This window comes from Capricornis sumatraensis, chromosome 1, assembly GCF_032405125.1.
Source record: "Capricornis sumatraensis isolate serow.1 chromosome 1, serow.2, whole genome shotgun sequence".
NCBI classification, from domain to species: domain Eukaryota; kingdom Metazoa; phylum Chordata; class Mammalia; order Artiodactyla; family Bovidae; genus Capricornis; species Capricornis sumatraensis.
Window position 1 is genome coordinate 139,973,320 of NC_091069.1, and position 10,365 is coordinate 139,983,684.

A 10,365-nucleotide genomic window follows, 5' to 3' on the forward strand; every position below is an offset into this window, starting at 1 on the left:
ACTGTTTCATTGCTATCCTAAAAATCAAGTATGATCAATTAAAAATAAAAAGTCATTCCTAAAACATTGCAGTGAGTTTCTCTAACAATGATTGTCTAAAAATTACAATCCTTTAATTACATTGGAGGTTTGCTATATGATGATTCCTTTTTTTAAAATAAAAATGAAAAAAGCTAAAATAATAACAACAGCACAAATAAAAACAAAGTAAATTATATTCAAAATGAGTTAAGATCATTCTAGGCTATTGGTGACATTAGCCTGTAGAAAATGTTTATGTGGTTTATAGGGTAATCTGTACTGAAAAGAGAACTCTTGAGTGTAAACAACAAGCATAAGGATAGTCCTGAGGTCACAGAAGTCAATAAGCAGTAGATAGACCCACTTGAACAAAGGTGGAATTAAATAACATTAAAACAGCACCAGGTACCTGGTTAAACTCTATAAATAATTTAAAAGCAGCGTTCTTACCTTTATTCTGCTTCCTGACTCATGGTTACTGCATATTTACCTGGTACATTTTCAGTTCAATTTAGTCAACTCAGTCATGTCCAACTCTTTGCAACCCCATGGACTGCAGCACACCAGGCTGCCCCGTCCATCACCAACTCCAAGAGCCTGCTCAAACTCATGCCCATTGAGTTGGTGATGCCATCCAACTATCTCATCCTCTCTTGTCCCCTTCTCCTCCTGCCTTCAATCTTTCCCAGCACCAGGATCTTTTCCAATGAGTCAGTTCATTGCATCAGGTGGCCAAAGTATTGGAACTTCAGCTTCAGCATCAGTCCTTCCAGTGAATATTCAGGGTTGATTTCCTTTAGGGAAAATTTTTTCCTTGCAGTTCAAAGGTATCTCGAGTCTTCTCCAGCACTACAGTTCAAAAACATCAATTCTTCAGCACTCAGCTTTCTTCATGGTCCAACTCTCACATTCATGCATGACTACTGGAAAAATCATAGCTTTGACTAGATGGACCTTTGTTGGCAAAGTAATGTCTCTGTTTTTTAATATGCTGTCTAGGTTGGTCATAGTTTTTCTTCCAAGGAGCAAGCACCTTTTAACTTCATGGCTGCAATCATGTCTGCAGTGATTTTGGAGCCCAAGAAAATAGTCTGTCACTGTTTCCATTGTTTTCCATTTATTTACCATGTAGTGATGGGACCAGATACCTTGATCTCAGTTTTTTTAATGTTGACTTTTAAGCCAGGTTTTTCACTCTCCTCTTTCACTTTCATCAAGAGGCTCTTTAGTTTCTCTTAGTGGTGTATTTTATCCACTATCGAATTTTCAGTTAGTAATTGACTAATAACCAAACTATTACATTTTCCACATGCTTCTCTCCATTGATGTTCATTCTTAAGATTAACCACTCATTTTTTTATTATTTCTTTCTTTTTATTATAAATATGTTTTAATCTTTAATTTTATATAAATGATTCCAAATGTATTCTTCTCTTCTCCTCAATCAATATTTCATTTTCATGACTTTTCCCTTTATTTATTCACTAATTGATTTTTCACTGCTGTATAGTATTATGCTTAATGAATATAATTTACTGCAATTTATCCTTCCTTCTCTTTTGAATATTTGTTTTTTCCAGTTTTGTTTTCTCTTAAAAACTGTGCTTACCTGAAAAGTGTTATAAATGAAGTGCTTGATTTCCAATAACAATATTGCTAGATTAAATAATAAGCTAATATTCAAATTTACAGGACAGGATCAAATCATTTTTCAAGAAACTAACACTAGTTTAAATATAGCAACTCTCTTCCATTGGATGTGGCTTTTCTTTTTGTATTCCAGCCTCTGATATATACACATTTTAAACTTCAATGTAGTGGAATCTATTGATCATTTCCTTCAAGTGCATAGAAATAGTTTCCTGTATTCGCTGATAAAAGCTTCATTTATTTGTAACCATGCTGGCCAGTGCAAAACAAACAAACAAACAAATCCGAAAACAATATGATGAATTTTCCAAAACAAAAGAAATATCTGTTGTTTGTGGGTATATGGATCAGGGAGATTGAGAATGTATAGATGAACTGACAGCAGGAGAGACTCTGAGACGTGGCCCATTTGTTCTTGTTTAGAGGTGCATGTCCTATGGCTTTTCACAAACAAATAAAACTTAATCATGGATATATTTTGGTAAATATCGTGTTCATCCTTGTTTTATGAGGTTGGGCTATGATGTAGTAAAATCTATCAAATGAATAATAGCACAGGAAAAAATTGATTTTTTGGCAAGTTCAACATTGTTAAGAGCCATTTATTTGAGAGTTCCCCATTTTTTTTTTTTTCCAGCAGAGAGTGAATGTGATTTTTTTTTAATTATGTGGAACACTGACTTTTTGTAACCTGAAAATACCCTTTAAGAAACACCTGACTATTTTACAAGTGTTTTCATGTTTTGGATACAGACCATTTTTGACAAACTGGACACCGTAAGATTGTAAAATTGAACAGCAGTTTCCCCTTGACTTACAATTGTGTATGCTACTCTGAAAATGTTTCTACTGGGCATAATGCACATGCTGATTTTGTATGTCACAATTATAGTTGCATTTTAAAGATAAGTGGAGACATTCTGATTTGTATCAATGATTATGCTTGAAACATGTAATATAAATATAGGACCACGGCCCATATGAAAAATTGTGTTGTATGGAGTTACATTATCTTTATGAGGTGTTCTTTGTTGAAGGATTCTCTTTTTTCTTTTAACTATTTTCATCTTTTTCCTGGTGCTCGCCAGGCTGCAAAGATTAGATTATACAAGTATTTTAGGTGTGATTTTACACTTGGAGATGCAGCATAGTTAAATTCAATGTAGCTACTTAATTTGAAAGTCATTTGAGGGGTTGTTATTTTGAGGAATATACCCTCAGTGAATAAATCCCTCACAAACTAGCTGAAATTTAGGGTATGTGATCTCCTAGAAAAGAGGACAAAAGAAAGACTAGGACACTAGAGAAATGAGGTTACTATCTGGAAACTGAATGGGAGGGATGGAGTGGAACAGCCAATAGGCAGGGCACCTGAACAAGCTCTGAATTATGAAATCAACATAGTGGGTTGGAAATGCTAAGTGTCTGTTTGCTTTTTTTTTTTTTTTTCAAATATCTGTGTATCTGAGGGCCCAGATTCATAACTCATCCTTGTCCAGGTAGAATTAGGTAGAAAAAGAGAACATCCTTTCAAGCATTGGCTGGGCTCCTCATCAGCACTCTATCATTTATTAAAAAAAATATATTTTTTGTTGGGATATAGATGATTAACAGTGTTGTGGTGGTTTCAGATGGACAGCAAATGGGACTGAGACATTTAAATACATATATCTATTGTCCTTTAGTTTCCCCTCCTATCCAGGCTGCCACATAAAATTGAGCAGAGTTCCATGTGCTATATCCTTGTTGGTTATCCATTTTATCCTTTATCCTTGTTCCTTGTAGGTTATCCATTTTAAACTAGAAATGTGTACATGTACTATATTTAATGGGCAGAAAATTTTAAACGTTTTAATGCTTTAGCTTTTTGGTTTGATTGGTTTGTTTGTTAGTTTGTTTTTAATCTGGTAACTTGTGCTGCAATAGCCCAGGGTTGCAATGATAAAGGAGATAATGAAGTCTGGGCACCTTGATACTCTCTTTTGCATAATAAAGATCACTATTAAAAAATTAGAGCTTTGGTGGTGGAGAATGGAGGGACTGACAAATTTACTAAGCACAAATTTTAATTTAAAAAAATCCAATTTGCCCCCAAACCCAGCAAAAAAAAACAAAAAACAAAACCAGGACAAAGTGTTTCGTTGTTCATTCCCAGTTTTCATCAGAGGGCAGATCCTATAGGCTAAGGTCAGGGTTCCTAAAGCAGTCGCCTTAAATTGGATAGCTGAGATAATTTTAGTTTAAGCAGGGCAAACTCTGGGAGCTGGGATGGAATACTTGGGACAAGGGTACATAAATTAAGGTATCTGCCAAAAGCAGCAAAGTAAAAATCATTCAGTCATGTCCCACTCTGCGAACCCATGGACTACACAGTCCATGGAATTGTCTAGGCCAGAATAATGGAGTGGGTAGCTTTTCCCTTCTCCAGATCTTCCCAACCCAGGTCTCCCACATTGCAGGCAGATTCTTTACTAATTGAGCTATCAGGGAAGCCCTGTCAAAAGCAACAAGGAGGGAGTAAAAGCAGATTAGATAATAAATGAAGCCTCCGTGCAGTTCAGTCACTAAGTCGATTCTGACTCTCTGAGATCTCATGGACTACAATGCACCAGGCCTCCCTGTCCATCACCAACACCCGGAGTTCACTCAGACTCATGTCCATCAAGTTGGTGATGCCATCCAGTCATCTCGTCCTCTGTCGTACCCTTCTCCTCCTGCCCCAAATCCCTCCCAGCATCATGGTCTTTTCGAATGAGTCAACTCTTCGCATGAGGTGGCCAAAATGTTGGAGTTTCAGCTTCAGCATCAATCCTTCCAATGAGCACTCAGGACTGATCTCCTTTAGAATGGACTGGTTGGATCTCCTTGCAGTCCAAGGGACTCTCAAGAGTCTTCTCCAACACCATAGTTCAAAAACATCAAATCTTTGGCGCTCAGCTTTCTTCACTGTCCAACTCTCACATCCATACATGACCACTGTAAAACCTATAGCTTTGATTAGACGGACATTTGTTGACAAAGTAACGTCTCTGCTTTTCAAAATGCTATCTAGGTTGGTCATAACTTTTCTTCCAAGGAGTAAGTGTCTTTTAATTTCATGGTTGCAATCACCATCTGCAGTGATTTTGGAGCACCCCAAAATAAAGTCTGACACTGTTTCCACTGTTTCCACTGTTTCCCCATTTATTTCCCATGAAGTGAGGGGGCAGATGCCATGATCTTAGTTTTATGAAAGTACATCATGAGAAATGCTGGGCTGGATGAAGCTCAAGTTGGAATAAAGATGGCTGGGAGAAATATTAATTACCTCAGATATGCAGATGACACCACTCTTATGGCAGAAATTGGAGAAGAACTAAAGATTGTCTTGATGAAAGTGAAAGAGGAGAGTGAAAAGTTGGCTTAAAGCTCAACATTCAGAAAACTAAGATCATGGAATCCAGTCCTATCACTTCCTGGAAAACAGATGGAGAAACAGTGGAAACAATGGCAGAATGTATTTCTTTGCACTCCAAAATCACTGCAGGTGGTGACTGCAGCCATGAAATTAAAAGACGCTTGCTCCTTGGAAGGAAAGTTATGGCCAACCTAGATAACATATTCAAAAGCAGAGACATCACTTTGCCAGCAAAGGTCCATCTAGTCAAAACTATCGTTTTTCCAGTAGTCATGCATGGATGTGAAAGTTGGACCTAAAGAAAGCTGAGTACCAAGGAATTGATGCTTTTGAACTGTGGTGTTGGAGAAGACTCTTGAGAGTCCCTTGGATGCAAGGAGATCCAACCAGTCCATCCTAAAGGAGATCAGTCCTGAGTGTTCATTGGAAAGATTCTTGTTGAAGCTGAAACTCCAATACTTTGGCCATTTGATGCGAAGAACTGACTCTTTGGAAAAGACACTGATACTGGGAAAGATTGAAGGCATGAGGAGAAGGGGACACCAGAGGATGAGATGGTTGGATGGCATCACCAAGGCAATGGGCATGAGTTTGAGTAAACTCCAAGAGTTGGTGATAGACAACAGAGTCCTGGCCTGCTACAGTCCATGGGGTCACAAAAAGTTGGACATGACTCAGTGACTGAACTGAATAGAATTGAATCATATATTGCTGCAATTATTTTTCTAATACTGGCAAATAAATAACTGATTAGTTAAAACACTAAAATTAAAATTTGTGAGGCAGAATTATCTAAAGTGAAATTTTATGTTAATTTTTTCTATATGTTTCATATAATTTTCATATGTAAAGTATTTTTAAATAAAATTTTATATTTTAATAAATGTGTAGGAAACTATTATTATACGTATACCAACCAGTATGGGCTTTTTAGGTGGTACTAGTGGTTAAGATGGAGGAGTCAATCGCAACCCACTTCAGTACCCTTGCCTGGAAAATCCCATGGATGAAGGAGCCTGGTAGGCTGAAGTCCATGGTGTTGCTCAGAGTCGGACATGACTGAATGACTTCAGTCTCAGTTTCACTTTCTTGCATCGGAGAAGGAAATGGCAACCCACTCCCAGTATTCTTGCCTGGAGAGTCCCAGGGATGGGGAAGCCTCATGGGCTGCTGTCTATGGGGTCGCACAGAATCGGACACGACTAAAGTGACTTAGCAGCAGCAGTGGTTAAGAATCTACCTGTCAGTGCACAAGATGCAAGAAACCTGGTTCAATTCCTGGGCCAGAAAGAACTCCTGGAGTAGGGAATGGCAATCTACTCCAGTATTCTTGCTGGGAAAATCCCATGAACAGAGGATCCTGGTAGGCTACAGTCCATGGAGCTGCAAAGAGTCAGATATGACTGAGTGACTGAGAACATAACATTATAGGTATTTTTCTAAATAATGAAAAGTTCAGTCATCATTTCTTTCAAAATTATTTATTTTACTTAGTGCATATGAACTACAGACACAGAAATATAAAAATAGAAGCTTAAGTACAACATTGGAGATACTGGAATCTCTATGTAGCCACTTTGATTTTGCTTTTTAAGATCCTTCAATTCTTTGTTTTTGCTGTGAAACATCCACTAATAGTTTAGTGTCAGATCATCTTAGAGGTAAGACAAATCAGGAGAGAAGAAATAATTTTCTAAGGGAATAGTCACTCTGAGAATAGGTTATTTCCTTAAAGCCTCAAAGAAAGTTGTTCATTTCTTTGTACAGCTTTTGAAGCTCTCAAAAATGTGGTTTTAAAGCATAAAAATAGTTTTAGGAAATAGCACATATGTGTGTGCCTACATATGTATCCCTGTATGCATGTATATAGTATATATGACATCTTTGTGAGATGATAGCACTCTTCACTTTAATATCTTTTTCAGAAAACTAAAGAAAGTTATGCAATGCATGGAATATACAACCCTATTATATACTATTTCTGATTATAGGGAACAGCAATTCCCAGAGTGATTGATGTTTTATCTAGTCCAACCTTACCATAGCTAGGAAATTTTGGCCAATTAAGAAGGAATAAGGAGAACCATCAATCAAATAAAAATTGACAACCACCCCACCTCCACCATTAAAAAAAAGACAATTAGAAAAATCATATTTGTCCATCTGGTACCTTTTCAAACGGCATTAAGAGCTTTGATTTTTCTGCCCTCTGCATACCATAATAATGATTGCATATTAGGTAATATTTTACAATAAGTTGCCTTCTAAAGACAGTACATATTTTAATGAAAGTACTTAACCTAGATCCACTAGAGGAACTAGATAAATGGAAGTTATAATATCCTTTCCCCAGTAACCTGGTAGACTTGATATATTTCCAATGACACTGGAGTAATTTCTTAGCTGTTGCTTAAAATAAATTCTTCACATTGATTCTCTAATTTAAACCTTAGCTTTGGAAAGCCCTCTTTTAGGCATGACACATCATCCAGGTACATTCCTAAGATACTATAGAGTAATTAGATTGACTAATCATTCAAAAATTATTCTAGAAGGTCTACTGTGTGCCCATAATTTTTCTCAATAAAGTAGTCACAATCAGAACAGAGTAGTAGGGCATATTATTGAATGTAATTGTTCCAATAACATGATGCTATAATATGATAATAAGTAATGTGTAAAAAAAATGTCAGGGCAGCATTAAAGGATTCAATAATGGTCTACATTTAAAGGAGGTTAACACTTATAGAAGGCATGAGGAACACTCTAGACTTTGGAATTGTGGGTGATCTAAGAGTATATCCAGGGGTGAAACAAGAGCTGCATAGTGTAACAAAGGTGCTGATTATAAAGAGCTAGGCAGAAAAGACATTTATTTGTGAGATTTATTTGTACAATTGTGAGTCAAAAACTAGAAACACCTGACTAGAACAACAGTTAAAATGAAGAATAATTAATCCAAGTTGTAATTATCTATTGAGTATCTTCTGTGTGTGTATATATATATATATATATATATATATATATATACACACACATATATGTATATACATTACATATAATACACTTTATATTGTACTTACTGCAAGCATAGCTATATATGACAGTGATGAATAAGGCATAAGAAATCTAATTTAATGTGAAATGACAAATTATATTGATTCAAAGAATTGTTTTGCTTTTTTTTTTTTTTACTCAAATCTTACTTTTTCCCTGATTGAAATAAAACTGTGGAAGTTTTTCTACTTCCAAGAACAGAATATTTTACTTATGAGAAAGTTAATGGCCACTTTGGGATATTTTGAATCTGTAGTTATGGGACACCCAAGAGATGATGTGTAGATAAGCTTCCCAAAATAGCAAGAATTATAAAAGAATTTGGGGTGAATTAGTAGATCCAAGAGGCATGTGCACAAGAGATAACCATGAAAATGAATGAGATGGCAAATGGTCAATTATAGAGAAAGGAGAAAGGGAACAAAGAAAAAACCTGGTGACAACTTGTATGTAGGGAATAAGATAGGAAAAAAATACATATTTTGAAAGGCAACAAGAATGGAGTTCAGAAGAAAAGTATAGCATCTTGGAAGCCAAGAGATGTGGTTCAAAAATAAGACAGTGGTCAACATAGGCCACCAGAGAAGGCAATAGCAACCCACTCCAGTACTCTTGCCTGGAAAATCCCATGGATGGAGGAGCCTGGTAGGCTGCAGTCCATGGGGTCGCTAAGAGTCGGATACGAATGAGCGTCTTCACTTTCACTTTTCACTTGCATGCACTGGAGAAGGAAATGGCAATCCACTCCAGTGTTCTTGCCTGGAGAATCCCAGGGATGGGGGAGCCTTGTGGGTTGCCTTCTATGGGGTCTCACAGAGTCAGACATGACTGAAGTGACTTAGAAGCAGGAGCAGCAACATAGGCCACAGAGGGGGATGGTTCAGGCAGTAATGTGAGAGATGGGAAGTAGCAAATGAAGTTTTGTGTGCTCACCTCCTGCTGTGTGCCCCAGTTCCTAACAGGCCATAAACTGGTACTGCTTTGGAGTTAGGGACTCCTGTACTATCCTTCCACCCAGAAGGAGTTGATATCAAGTGGTCAAAGTCCCCACCCTAACTCATATGACCTTTCTCCTATGACTGGTCTTTCTATTGTGGCCAAACCCTCAGTTCAGTTCACTCGCTCAGTCGTGTCCAACACTTTGCGACCCCATGAATCGCAGCACACCAGGCCTCCCTGTTCATCACCATCTCCTGGAGTTCACTCAGACTCACGTCCATCGAGTCCGTGATGCCATCAAGCCATCTCATCCTCTGTCGTCCCCTTCTCCTCCTGCCCCCAATCCCTCCCAAAAACACTACCCTAAGACAATTAGGTGAGGTCAGCCTCAACCTGAATCACCTTTTTAACATAAAACCACTAGGTGTGGTCAGAGGGGCTCACCTTGAATAACAAAGACACTCCTATCATTTAGGAAATTTCAAGGGTTTAGAGGTTACCTCTCACAAGCAAAGGATAAAGACTAGACCTGTTTGAGTAAGGCTGAGTTTCTTGTATGGGCTTCCCTGGTGGCTCAGCAGGAAAGAATCCACCTGCAATGCAGGAGCCACAGGAGACTTGGGTTCCATCTCTGGGTTGGGAAGATCCCCTGGAGAAGGACATAGCAACCCACTGCAGTATTCTTGCCTGGAGAATTACAAGGACTGAGGAGACTGGAGGGCTACAGTCCATAGGGTTGCAAAGAGTCAGACACACTGAAGTGACCTAGTATGCAAATTTCTTGGTATATACTCTAACATGTTTTGGAGTCATCTCTTCACAAATGTCTTCCAACCTGTGTTTCTAATCCAACTGGGGCTTCCCTGGTGGCTCAGAGGTTAAAGCGTCTGCCTGGAATGCAGGAGACCCAGGTTCGATCCCTGGGTCAGGAAGATCCCCTGGAGAAGGAAATGGCAACCCACTCCAGTACTCTTGCCTGGAGAATCCCATGGAGGGAGGGGCCTGGTAGGCTACAGTCCATGAGGTCGCAAAGAGTCGGACACGACTGAGCGACTTCAGTCACTCACTCAGTGTATGTATGAGTCTTCCCTGGTGGCTCAGATAGTAAAGAATCTGCAGTGCAGGAAACATTAACGTTGACTTATTTGGAAAAAACAACATATCACTTATCTCATTCATAATAATGCTATTAGTATGCTTTTATATGTGTGTCCACAAGTATATTTCTATTGCCTTCCAGTTGCTTTCACCAGTGTGCCTGTGTGTTCAGTTGCTTCGTCATGTTACACTCTTTGTGACCC

The 10,365-nt window shown here is 38.1% G+C and overlaps 1 non-coding gene across 1 annotated transcript; it reads left to right on the plus strand.

Annotated features, from left to right (window-relative positions):
- The first annotated feature begins 9,924 nt into the window (after positions 1-9,924).
- On the plus strand, positions 9,925-9,997 carry TRNAS-GGA (transfer RNA serine (anticodon GGA)). Its single transcript has one exon. It is a non-coding gene; the product is annotated as a tRNA-Ser (tRNA).
- The last annotated feature ends 368 nt before the right edge of the window (positions 9,998-10,365 follow it).